Below are 12,148 nucleotides of genomic sequence, written 5' to 3'. Positions count from 1 at the left end.
GATGAGGCTAGTCAAGTGCTACTCAGTTGGCCTTTATTCAGGTCTTTAAGCCAGAACTGTAAATAGTTGGTTCCTTGGAGAAGCCATCACCCAAGGTGCTCATTGCGCTGTGTTTCTAGTGCTGTTTCTTGCCATGAGGCAGAAGAAATGCCATCAAGATCATTGAATTCTGATCAACCAGGGACACTTGTGGCAACCAGATTTGTGGGTCGGACTCCCCCCACATCCAAGTTCTACACGCAGGACTGACTTGTGGGTGCATTCCTGAGGTTTCCACCTTACCATTAGGGAAGCTGCACTTAAGTGTTGCTTTCTTTTCCTCCAGCTTCTATACATGGCTGAACTGTTGTACTGACTTCTTCAGCATTGCAAAAAGGGGCTGCCCTTTTGCACAAGTCCCACTCCGTCACATCCCCTTCCACTAGAGCCGTCTCCCTCCCTATTCATGTCCATCACCCACCCTTTTGTGCATGTGCAAGAGAAAGGCAGCCATGTCTGCTGTGTGGAGCTGCCCTCGGCAGCCAGTCCAGTCTCTGCCTTGAGGCCTAGTTCCTTTTCCCCTTGGATCTTCCCACCTACCTAAGCTTGAAAATGACTGGGACTTGCAGGAATGGCTCAGGCAGCCAAAAGTCCCGGGTATCTCCCCAAAAATGTTGGCCTTCCTCTTCCACATACAGTCGTGCTAGCTAAAGCCTTGCTATAAAAGAAAGAGACAGAAGGCGAGTCCATCTTGGCAAGCATTTTCTGTCTTGGTCCTGGTGACGCCAGCACTGACCTCCACTCTGCCCTTCTTCCACGATGAGGTTTCTGGTCTCCCTGAGCACAGCTGGTCCTTTCCTTTTTGCCACAGCATCTTGCATTTCAGCTTACCGTTTCCATTGGCTCCGTAGCTCTGGAAGGGCTTTGAGTTTGAATGACAATGGCGGGAGTGTGGATGCATAAGCCATGGCTGTTCAGAATGGCTCTTGAGAGGTTCTGGAGGGGCGCCATCATGGCCAACTGAGTCTCCGAGCAGTGGCTTCTCTCTCCTGACCGCTGTCCCTTCTGCTGCTCCACTGTAGTCATTCCTTGGGGCTGGGCAGTCCTTTGGTTGCCCTGGATGGCAGGCACTGGGTGCTACTTGCCAGGCAGCCTGGCTGTGTAGCCTCTTGTTTCTGCTCTTGTCCTGTGGATGTGCTAAAGACTTTGGCGGCAGCACCAGTGCTTCCTGGATTGAGCCTTGCCATTAACCAGCACTTGAAATCCATTGGATGGGAAGAGTGTCAACTGCTTGAGCTATCGTAGGCTATCAGTGGGGGGTCAAGGGCAGAGTGTGTGTTCCTCTTTGACAAAGCCTGTTTTAATGGCCTCTCATAAAGAGGGTCTTCCACTTCTTATGAAGCCCAAGAAATATAATATTCATCCCCTTAGCGGTTGACCTTTGCCAGTGACCGAAAGGCCCATCCATCTTTCTAGTGCTCTGATGAAAGCAAGGCCTCCATTTGACCTGGCTCATAATTCCTTTGGGGAAATTGAGCCCGCAGGTCACGATGAGACACTCCTCCCTATATTGAGTGCAGGGCTCTCTCACTCAATTGTCTCCCCTTCTTGCCTGCCTCCAGTCAATGGGGCACATGGTAATTCTATAAATGAAACAGCATCTGTGATCTTGACCCTCCTTGTGTTAGCGTGTCGCCCTTGGGCAAGCGAGTCTGAAAGACCCAGGTTTCGAGGATGACATGACGATGACATCCCAAGGCCAGCCATCTCGCATTTCATTGCTTTCCTAATGCCTGCCATGGTCGCTTCTTGAATGGTTAGTTGCTTACCCTGTTGAGAGATTCCTCTGTCTTTAACCAGGAGCTTAGGTTTCTGTTGGCAATTTTCCTATATTTAGGGTGCAGCTTGATGCAAAAGTGGTTGAGGACTTGGGACCGCTTCCATTGCAAAGAAATACCATGTAGGAAAAAAGGGTTGGGAGTTGGGGATGCAGTGGTTTTGTGTCTTGTGGAATGACCCAATAAGTATCTAATTCAGCCTCAGGTGAGTTGCTGACCTCTTTCCCATGCTTTGCTTTGAACATACCTGTTTGTATGTTGCACTCCGATCAAGAATGAGAGCATTCCCTGTTCAAATCTGGGTGGCCAGCTTCCGTTTGAGGTGGGAAAATGCCATCTCCTACTCCTGATGTCACTTGTGTCACACGGTGATAGTAAGTTGCCAGGCAGCCTGGCTGTGTAGCCTCTTGTTTCTGCTCTTGTCCTGTGGACGTGCTAAAGACTTTGGCAGCGGCACCAGTGCTTCAGTTGTGTCTGCATTGTACTTACGTCACCCACGTGACTGGATGCTCCTTTAGAGTAGGGGAGTAAAGTCTGTAGAAAACTGGTATTTCAGGGTGTTGAGTCTAGCCTTCTCCCTGATATGCTTCTCTTCTGCATGCAGGGAATGTTTGGTTTGGCCTGAAAGAGATTTGTTGGCCATAGTCCCGTGGGCCCCTTGGAAGTAGCCTTGCCTTGGTCATTGTTGACTGTTCTTCAATCAACCTCCTCTCCAGCAGTCCCATAGCAATACAGCAGACTCATCTGCAAGGAAAGGAAGGAGAATTGGGTATGGGCCTGCCCCTGGCCTCGTAAGCACAGCCCTCCTAAAAGCCATGCCCCCCCGCCTCTCTCTCTCTGGTACCAACCTTGCTATGTTATCTTTGCTCAGTTCATCTGGCATATAATATAAAGAACAAACCTGCACCTGTGTTAGGTTTTTTTCTTGGGATTCTTGCAACCAGTCTCGCTCTTTTTCTTTCTTTTTTTTGACACTCCCTTTTTTAAAAAGTCCATCTCTCTCTCTTTACGGGTAGACAAGGAGAAGTGTGAGTTCATTGGTGATTTTTTTTTTTGTAAGCCCGAAGCTTGACATTTTAACAGGTACTTTCTATTATCAAATTTGCAGTGTTGCATTTAACTTGCCTTAAAAGGTGGAGAGAGAAATAAAAAAAATTTAGTATTTGCACTTAGCAAAAAAGAGAAAATATTAATTAAAAAAAACAAAAAAAGGAGAAAAACCCCTATGAAGGGGAAAGTGCATGTCCTCAACTTTGTATAATGATAGCTGAAAATGAATACGTGGTTTATTAAAAAACAAAAAAACACACAACACAGTAAATAAAGAATATTTTTTCTTTACCTTCTGGTAGGAAACTGTTCTGATATTCTGTGTGTAAAAAGTCACTGTATTATAATGTAATTTGAATTTTTTTTAATTAAAAGAAACAAATGTGCACACCCTGTTTGGATTTGTTGCTTGGCTTCTGGTTCCCTGCAGAAGGTTGATGCCCAGAAAGACTTACTGTTCATTGATTATAGGTGGCGGCAATTTGAGCAAACCAGGGTCTGGCTGCAGATTTTCAGACCAGAGCAGTTCAAAATAGCTGATACTCCTCAACGCCAGTACTTGAAGACTGCCACGAAAGCTTAATTTATTCCAAATGGCAAGAAGGCCCCCCTCCTCCTCCCCCCAAACAGCCATGAAATCTCAGAGGGGTTCTAGCGTCACATTCCGGAGTAAAATCTGACAAAGGCCATAGTTGCATGATGGTCTCTTAACTGAACAAGAGCATATCCAAAATTTAAAGCATCATGGATTTTTTTTTTTTCGGTAGCCAACAAGAGAGGGCTGCTTGAGTTGTTACGAGGTTCCTGCGCAAAAGGCACTGGGGTGTGCGTAGGAGCAAGGTCTTGGACCTCGTGGTAGCCTGTAACTTGTGAAGGGTGTGGCACTTACTTGTTCTTTGTAGATGAGTCTGCTAGCAGATGAGATGCTAGCAGATCTTTGCCTTTCAAATGCACGTCCTTTCAAGGGCTCTTCTTGGTTTAAGTACTGAGAGAGTCAACCACAGTGCCCCTCTTTTTTTCTCTTCCCTGCAAGGAGTTAAGCATCCATCCCCATTAAAAAAAAAAATCTGTGGCTGTGTGTGTGTGGATAAGTGACAGGCACATCCAGTTGAAAGACAGCCCATCCAGTGTCCCTCCCCTGCCCCTACTGCCTCTTAGAAGCCAACAGCCCGAGAGCCCCTCTGGCCCAGGGCCTCTTGTGGAGTCCTGCCTTTGTTCTGTCTTTCCGCATCTCGGTTCAGCTGCTCACACACAATGTGTGGCAAACCCCCTACCTGCAACTGGGCCTCTCTCTCGAGACTGTGAGCTCTTGATGCTGCTGGAGTTGATGCTTTGAGAAGCCCAGGGAAAAGCCTAAGATGCCGTCCAAGGGGGGAAGCTGCTAAGCTGCTCCCTTTCTTTTTGGGCCAAGAGGCTAGAGTGGGTCTAGGGATGTTCTGCAACCTTTGTGAAGTCTCTTCACCTTTGTGAGGGAACTTCTCCACAATAAGAACATAAGTGGACAGGAAGCTGAAAGAGAAAGCCAAGAGGGTCAAATCTCTCCAGCATCCACAAAGGCCATATAAAACAATGGTAAGTTCAGCTAGAATATACAGTATGGTTGGCAACCTTCAGTCTGGAAAGACTGTGGTATAAGCCTACAGCACCCGGTATTCCCAGGCGGTCTCCCATCCAAGTACTAACCAGGCCTGACTCTGCTTAGCTTCCGAGATCATGGTATAAGCCTACAGCACCCGGTATTCCCAGGCGGTCTCCCATCCAAGTACTAACCAGGCCTGACTCTGCTTAGCTTCCGAGATCATGGTATAAGCCTACAGCACCCGGTATTCCCAGGCGGTCTCCCATCCAAGTACTAACCAGGCCTGACCCTGCTTAGCTTCCGAGATCATGGTATAAGCCTACAGCACCCGGTATTCCCAGGCGGTCTCCCATCCAAGTACTAACCAGGCCTGACCCTGCTTAGCTTCCGAGATCATGGTATAAGCCTACAGCACCCGGTATTCCCAGGCGGTCTCCCATCCAAGTACTAACCAGGCCTGACTCTGCTTAGCTTCCGAGATCATGGTATAAGCCTACAGCACCCGGTATTCCCAGGCGGTCTCCCATCCAAGTACTAACCAGGCCTGACCCTGCTTAGCTTCCGAGATCAGGCATGTGCAGGGTAACAGTTGCTGGTTAGAATATACAGTAGCCCCTTGGTATCCGCTAGGGCTCTATTCCAGCATCACCTATAGATATCTAATTCAGCAGATAATTAAATTGGGGCGGGGGTGTCATCCAGAAGAGGTCTGGGATGAGGGCAGCCTTCCCCTATCCCAGAAGAACTCCCTGATGGAACTGGATGCCACTTCTGGTCACATCCAGGAGGATCTCTTGCAGGCTGGCATCTGCCAATGCTCATATCCGTGGACGCCAAGCCCACAGATAAGGAGGGCCCACTGTCCACCACTAGGTACGACAGGCACCCCTGGCTCCAGGCGGATGTCAGTATGGCTCACGAGGGAAGCTATAAAAGCAAGAAGACTTCCTTCAGAAAATGGAAGTCTTTAAAGGGGGAATTAAAAAACACAAAGGACCGAAGAAATGTGAGCTGCCCATAAGGCACGCGGGAAGAATACGAGGAGCGCATGGCTAAAAACGGCCAGGAGAACAATGAAAACTTCTTTAAATATCTGGAAAGCAGGAAACCAAGCAGGGAGGCCGTTGGTCCGTTGGCTGCCAGATGACTGGAAGGTGGCCAAGGTAGCATATTTAGGAAGGGATCCAGGGGCGATCTGAGAAATTACAGACCAGTCAGCTTAACGTTAAATTGGTGGAAAGCGTAAAGAAAATTGTCTTGACGAGACTTGCTGGAAGGAGAATCACTCCCCAGTTTTAAAATGGTGTGCTCCCTGGGGCATTTGGTGGGCCGCTGTGAGATACAGGAAGCTGGACTAGATGGGCCTATGGCCTGATCCAGTGGGGCTGTTCTTATGTTCTTAACTACAATTTCCAGGAAGCCTTGCAGGTCTCTTGTTATCCGGTGTGCTCCTTGGGGCATTTGGTGGGCCGCTGTGAGATGCAGGAAGCTGCACTAGATGGGCCTATGGCCTGATCCAGTGGGGCTGTTCTTACGTTCTTATGTTCTTAAAATACTCTCCAGTCTATTGTGACACCAGCACCTGAGATCTGTGCCTTGGCTCACACTTTCTGCTTGGCTTTCCTCTGCGATCTGTTGGCCTGCACATCCTGGCTGCCAGTGCGGTCTCCCCTGGGTTCCCCCCACCACCACCTCTCTCTCTTTGTCACTTTAATGGCACCAGGGAGAATTGCTGGGTCAAACGGTGGCAGCTGGGCTGGGGGTTCAAAGCCCCTCTGTAACATGATGGTGCTGATAATGGCTCTTTAAGGAGGAAGTGGAGGTAATTGCATTGAGGGGGAGGAGTGCGGGGGTGTGGGGGAGAAGGCTGCTTTTTCTGTGCATGTGAAAGCCGCAAACAAGGAATAGTGGAACCTTTTTTCCCTCTTCCACCTGGGGGCTAAAGTGGGGCCTTTATCACCAGTGAATGTGTCCAGCCTGGAGTTTTGGGGCATCTGGAAAGCAAATACATCAGAAGCTTTTGTGGATTTTGGTCTGCTGCATGCAAGGCACACTTCCAGTTGCTGATGCATTCTTGTGTGAATCTTTCAAGGTGCCACAAAACCTTTGTGTGTGAGTGTGTGTGTGTTGCTGCAGTGGTCTAATGCAGCTGTTGCTCTGAAGCCGCAATGTAATATTGGCTGTCTTGTGCTGAACTCCCTTCAGGTCCAGTCTGCTGCAAAACCATGAAGGGCCCCTTCTTCCCTCCAATCCCACAGCCCTCCCTGCTTTCCAACATCCCATCTTCCCACCTATTCTGGACAAAGCACCCTGCCTCTCTCCCAGCCTTGCCCAGCAGCTCTGTACCCTGTATTTTCAACTCTGTATTTTCAGCGGCAGCTGAGCCAGGTGCTGTGTGACCCAGCTGAAATTGGCTCATGACCCACCTAGTGAGTCCCAGCCCACAATTTGAGAATAGCTGGTCAAGGGGTTCCAGCCTTCCAGTATTGACCTGGAGTCTGCAGGAAAAGACCATACTCTGTAACTGAAAGCTGTCTTGGAGATTTTAACAGCGAGCCTGCCAGGCATTTTTAACAGTCATGTTGGGTTTGGGGGGAAAAGACCTCTAGGAATAGCTTCAGTCAAGAAGAGTTGACAGCCCAGCTTCAGAGCTGCGTGCATCTGATGGACCAGAGGCTATGCAAGCTTTTGCTGCATAGAATATGCTTGTCTTTAAGGTGCTACAGGGTTCTGGCTGATTTTCACAAGCAATTGGTGCTATCACTTAGAGACCATTCTACCCAGTGGGGAACATGAATTTTCCTGATGTTTCTTCAGCCCTCTTAATCTTTTTTTTTGGAAATTCTATAAATCTTTAGCTGCGAGAGGCTAGCAAGAGGGATAAGGCAAGTGGGCTATAGCAGGATAAGGCAAGTGGGCTATAGATGTGTAGTGTGCTGGGGCTGGCTTAGAAACCCAGCTTGCTGGGCCAGGAGGGGGGGCTCTTTTCTTTGGCCTGTTGAAAAGCTTGTGGGAGGGTGAGAAGGGGAAATAGCGGCTCTCATTCAGAGCTGGTCACCATTCAGCAACTAATGCACTCTCTCTCTCTGGCTGAAGGGGCAGCATCAAAGCCTTGCTTGGCCCCCCCCCAAGGCTGAGGGGAGCCTTGGCTCACATTTGTTATGCAAGGTCGGTGACCTCCTTCCCTGTCTCCCCTCCTCCCCAAAAGCCCTGTGACAGGGTTCAGCTTGGCTGCCTTGAAAACAGGAGTCTGCAAGATACATTGATGGTAGGAGCTGAGACTAGGCAAAAAGGGCAAGGGGAGGTCCTCTCAAGTCCCCTCTCTAGGGTCTTTTAACCAGCCAGGGAGCACTCAGCTGTAGAACAATTGCCCTCATCCCAGCTTGGCCTCTAACACTGCTCTATTCTGTTTTTGGCAGTTAATTGCTTTAGGTGGGCCATGGCCAACCTGAGGTTTGCAGGAGGCCCCATAAACTGAGCTGCAGATCAGGACCTCCCCAGTTTGAGTCTCAACTCCGCTTCACCTTGGTCCGCCTTGCTGCATTTTGGGGCAGAAGTGCTGTTAAGGACAGAGGGGCTTTGGGCCTGATCCAGCAGGACTGCTCTTCTACTGCATTTCTTGGTCAGGATCGGAGTGGTCAAGCTGTAGGAGGGGAGTTAGGTAGATTACAGGCTTGCAGCCTCTTCTGCAGAGCTAGAATGCCCAAGGCTGCTAACTAGCACCAGATGCAAGAGGGCAACAGCTCAGGAACGTTTCACTCAGTTCTTTCCTGCTGTGCCCCTTGAGGCATAGATAGGGAGGACCTGCATGTACAGAAGCACACATAAAAGATCGGAGCTTCTAACCCAGAGCTACAGGAAGACCTGGCCAGAGGCTTGGCTTAGGGCTGCATGGTCAGTACCAGAACTGGGCTCCCAAACGTCCCCTACACAACATCAGCCAGCAGTTCCTCTCTCAGCCCCCCTGCAGCTCTCTTTCAGCCCCGCGGTTGAGAGGGGGGCAGACCTTTTTTTTGTTGCAGATCTTCTCAGCAATTCTGCTCTACCACCTTCTCTAGCCCACTGCCTCCCCCATTCCGTTCAGCTCCACAAAAGACAGCAGCAGGCTGGCTGGGAGATGGAGAGGCCTATTTCTCTCCTCCTCCCCCAGGAAGCCATCATTCCCCTTGCACAGATCAGAGGTCTCTTCCCACTGCAAGGAGAAAAGCAAGGCTTTCTGTGTGGCTTGCTGTGACAGTCTTGAGGCCCCAAGAGCGCCCCAAGCTTTCTGGCCGGAAAGAGAGCACCCTTGCAACGGTAACTGAAACATACAGCTGTTGGTGAGACCACCATTTAGAGGCTGTACAGAAACAGGTGCCAGGGAAGATCTGGGCCTCCTGAAGGAGCACTGATGCCTTGTTCATTCTTCTGCTTGTGAGCCACTGTCAGTTCTTCCTATGAAGGCTGTTTCTTCAAGAACAAACCACCACTTAATATAACCCCTTTTGCAGGTCCGTTTCCAAAGCTGTGCGCTTGTCTAGACTGCCTGCCTTCCCTTTCAACCAAAAATGGACTGGTACCCTCGACTCCCAGCTACCTAGGAGCCGACACTCCCACCAGCCCCTTTTCCCTCCCAGCCTGCAGGGAGCCTTTTCTCCCCATTTTTCTGAACATTCACCTGTTCCCTCCTCTCCATAGTAAAGTGGTATCTGCTCTGGGAAGCCCCCCCCCCACTTCGTCACACCAATCTGCTCCTCCAAGCAGCTTTAACACAGAGAGATTAAGACTCCCAGGCTGCCAGTGGCACAAGTCGGCTGCTGGGATTAAAGGCATCCCATCTCTCTGCCTGACGGCAATGCACAAATGCTGCATTAGAGGGAATGGCTCAGGCTCTTATCCCGACAGGTGGATGGACAGCCATTATCAGACCCCTTAAACTTGGAGAATTCATGCTCATAGGAGATGCAAATCCTGTCCAAGACAGGTTTACACACTGGCATCATTATGGAACAGGGGAGCGGGATGCAATGTTCATAGCTGTGGTCTGCTTCGCATGCTGACGAGTCTGAAGTCACACTTGCTCCTTGAGACAGATCCGGCGCTGTGGCCAGATTGACAGCCACCTCCTCCACCAAGCTCCTAGTGTGAAGATAGGGCACCAGCATGAGGTCTCTTGTTACCTGGTGTGCTCCCTGGGGCATTTGGTGGGCCGCTGTGAGATACAGGAAGGTGGACTAGATGGGCCTATGGCCTGACCCAGTGGGGCTGTTCTTATGAAGATCATCCTGTATACAGATGCAAGGCTACCTGAAGCAGCCTGCCAAAATGCTGCATCCTTCCTCTTGCTGTAGGGCCCCCTACTCTTCCCTGCATCTACAAGGAAATATAATAGGCTAGGGCAGTAGAGGTCATCTGCCTGCACAAGCTGGCCCTGGGTAAAAGCCCCTTTCCTCCCAAAGACTATACAGTTGGGCAGATGGTATGCAGTCACAGATAGTGAAACAGAGGCCTAGACTGTACTTCATTCGCTGGGATTTTGGGTTGGGAAAAAACACAACTTCCCTATCCAGACACACACCCCCAGACATCTTAGAGGCCTCCAAAAGGCACATCTGGTTTTCGGCAAAAACCAGAAGTGCCTTTTGGTGGGCTCTAAGATACCTCCTCAAGGCGTGGTGCCTGGGGCAATATACGCCTCCTTCCCCCCCTTAGCTATGCCACTGCTGTCTGCATCCTCTTAGCAAATGCTGCTTAAGCAAGAGGTGAAACAAATCTGTAGCTAGAGCTGGTTAGCTGGCACTGTAATAAGCTGCATTTGGCTCTCGCTTCCTTTCACTGGCCTGGGAAAGGAGTACATGATGGCTGGGGAGTGCAGGTGCGTAGACTATCCTTGCTCCTGAGTAAGCAGTTGAGCACATTGGGGTGTTAGGAAACCACCACCTCCATTCCTGGATGCATCTGGTTCCTAAACAGATTATCCCAGTACCTCCTCCCCTTGCGAATTTCCCTACTGGATAATGAGAAATTCTCAAGATTAAATTTGAGGTTCAGCACGGGACCAGAGCCACAGGTCAGCCAACACCTAGCAGCTTCCTTCCCACAGCCAGCTAGCAGTAAGTTGGCACCAAGATGTACCCATCTAGGATATCTAGGCATCTGGAAGGATAAGCAGCAACTTTATACAGCCCATCTTCTCAACACTTGTAACCAATGAATAACCTAAATATAAAAAATTATATGGGTATACCAGCTTCTTTCCCTCACCATTCCTGTGAATCGTAGCATGGTAAGGTGCTTGGAGTGCTGGGAAATGTAGTTCTTGCACCTGCAAAACCAGGTTAAATCCATGTCAATATGGACCTAGAAGCCCAAAGCCGTAAGTGTGGTGGGAAGCAGAGAGAGAAACACACACAGAAGTTTTCTCTTATCTGAATGTAGGGTTCATTTTTATTTTGTCACTTCTCCATTTGAAGCTTGTTATACAAATGGCACTTACAAAAACCATAAGAAAAAAAAAAATCTTAACAAAATAGACCAGGATGCAAGATGCTTTTCAGAGCCAATGATAGCCAAGGAGGTAAATTCTCAACTTTTAAAAGTGTTACACAGGAGAAGCCAGTGGGGTTAAGTATCTGGAAACCAAAACTAGAAGCCGGGAAATAGGTCCAGATGTAAAGTCCGATGTGTGTTTAAGGGAGGGGACCAGACACTCAGCCTCTCTAGTTGTCATCTCTGTTCCTTGGGGGGAGGGGGGGGTTATCTAGTCTTCACTGTTCCTGATTAACCCAGACAGCTCTCCAGTGTCATGAGATCAGGTGCCCCTAAGGCAAAGTCATCCCAATTGCTCAAGGGTGTAGCACCAAGCAGCTATGAGGGAAGCCCTGAAGATGGCAGAGTGACTTTTAAGGCTCACACCTCCTCCCCGTTCTGCCTCCCGCAATTCTAGGACCCCCAGTGGATCCAATAAGGCGATGGGTTTGTGCCTTGCTAAGATCAGGGACAGGCGCCGGGTGGATTCCACCACGCAGATATTAAGAGCACTTTTTTGTGTAGATCACGCCGGATTGCGCCATAGGAACCAAGACATTGGATTGCGCAAGGGGATTGCGCAAGGGAACAGAGAAGACCCCAAGAAGGTGTCGAATAAGAACACAGAAGGCATTGTGCACAAGGCTTTTTCTTCAAAACCCTGAACAGTTTAAGCTTTACAGTTTACAAGGTTGGATTACAGTTATGGTGAACTGTTAACAGACGGAGAGCTTATATAAATAGGTAAGAAAACACTGTTTTGGTCGTCTTTCCGTTTTCAGGAATCGTGGCGAAACCTGCTTTTGGGAGGGGTGCGCGCGCACAAGAGGTGCCTGGTGGCAACCTTGGAGAGACCCTCCAAAACACACACATACACACACAGAGTCAGTGGCAGATGCAAATAGCGAGGGACAGCTAGCAAAGGACAAAAAGCCAGAAGCGGATGCCTTTAAAATCAACACCACAATTTGGGAACACAGTTGATGGGAGAGGAAGGCAGTCACAATTCCAGTCCAAAAGTGTACTGAGCATACACCACTGTGCAAATCATGCTAGTTTTAAAAAGCTTTCTACTCTGCAGTTTTCAGATTAGCGAGTCATTTCCGGCAATGGTCCAGGAAGTGACCAGAAACCAAAGTGGAACTCCCACCATCCACCCCCTCCAACACACATACACAGCATGGCTTCGCCCTTC

Source organism: Tiliqua scincoides, chromosome 13, assembly GCF_035046505.1.
Source record: "Tiliqua scincoides isolate rTilSci1 chromosome 13, rTilSci1.hap2, whole genome shotgun sequence".
Taxonomy (NCBI): Eukaryota; Metazoa; Chordata; class Lepidosauria; order Squamata; family Scincidae; genus Tiliqua; species Tiliqua scincoides.
Note: the sequence above shows the minus strand (reverse complement) of the source record.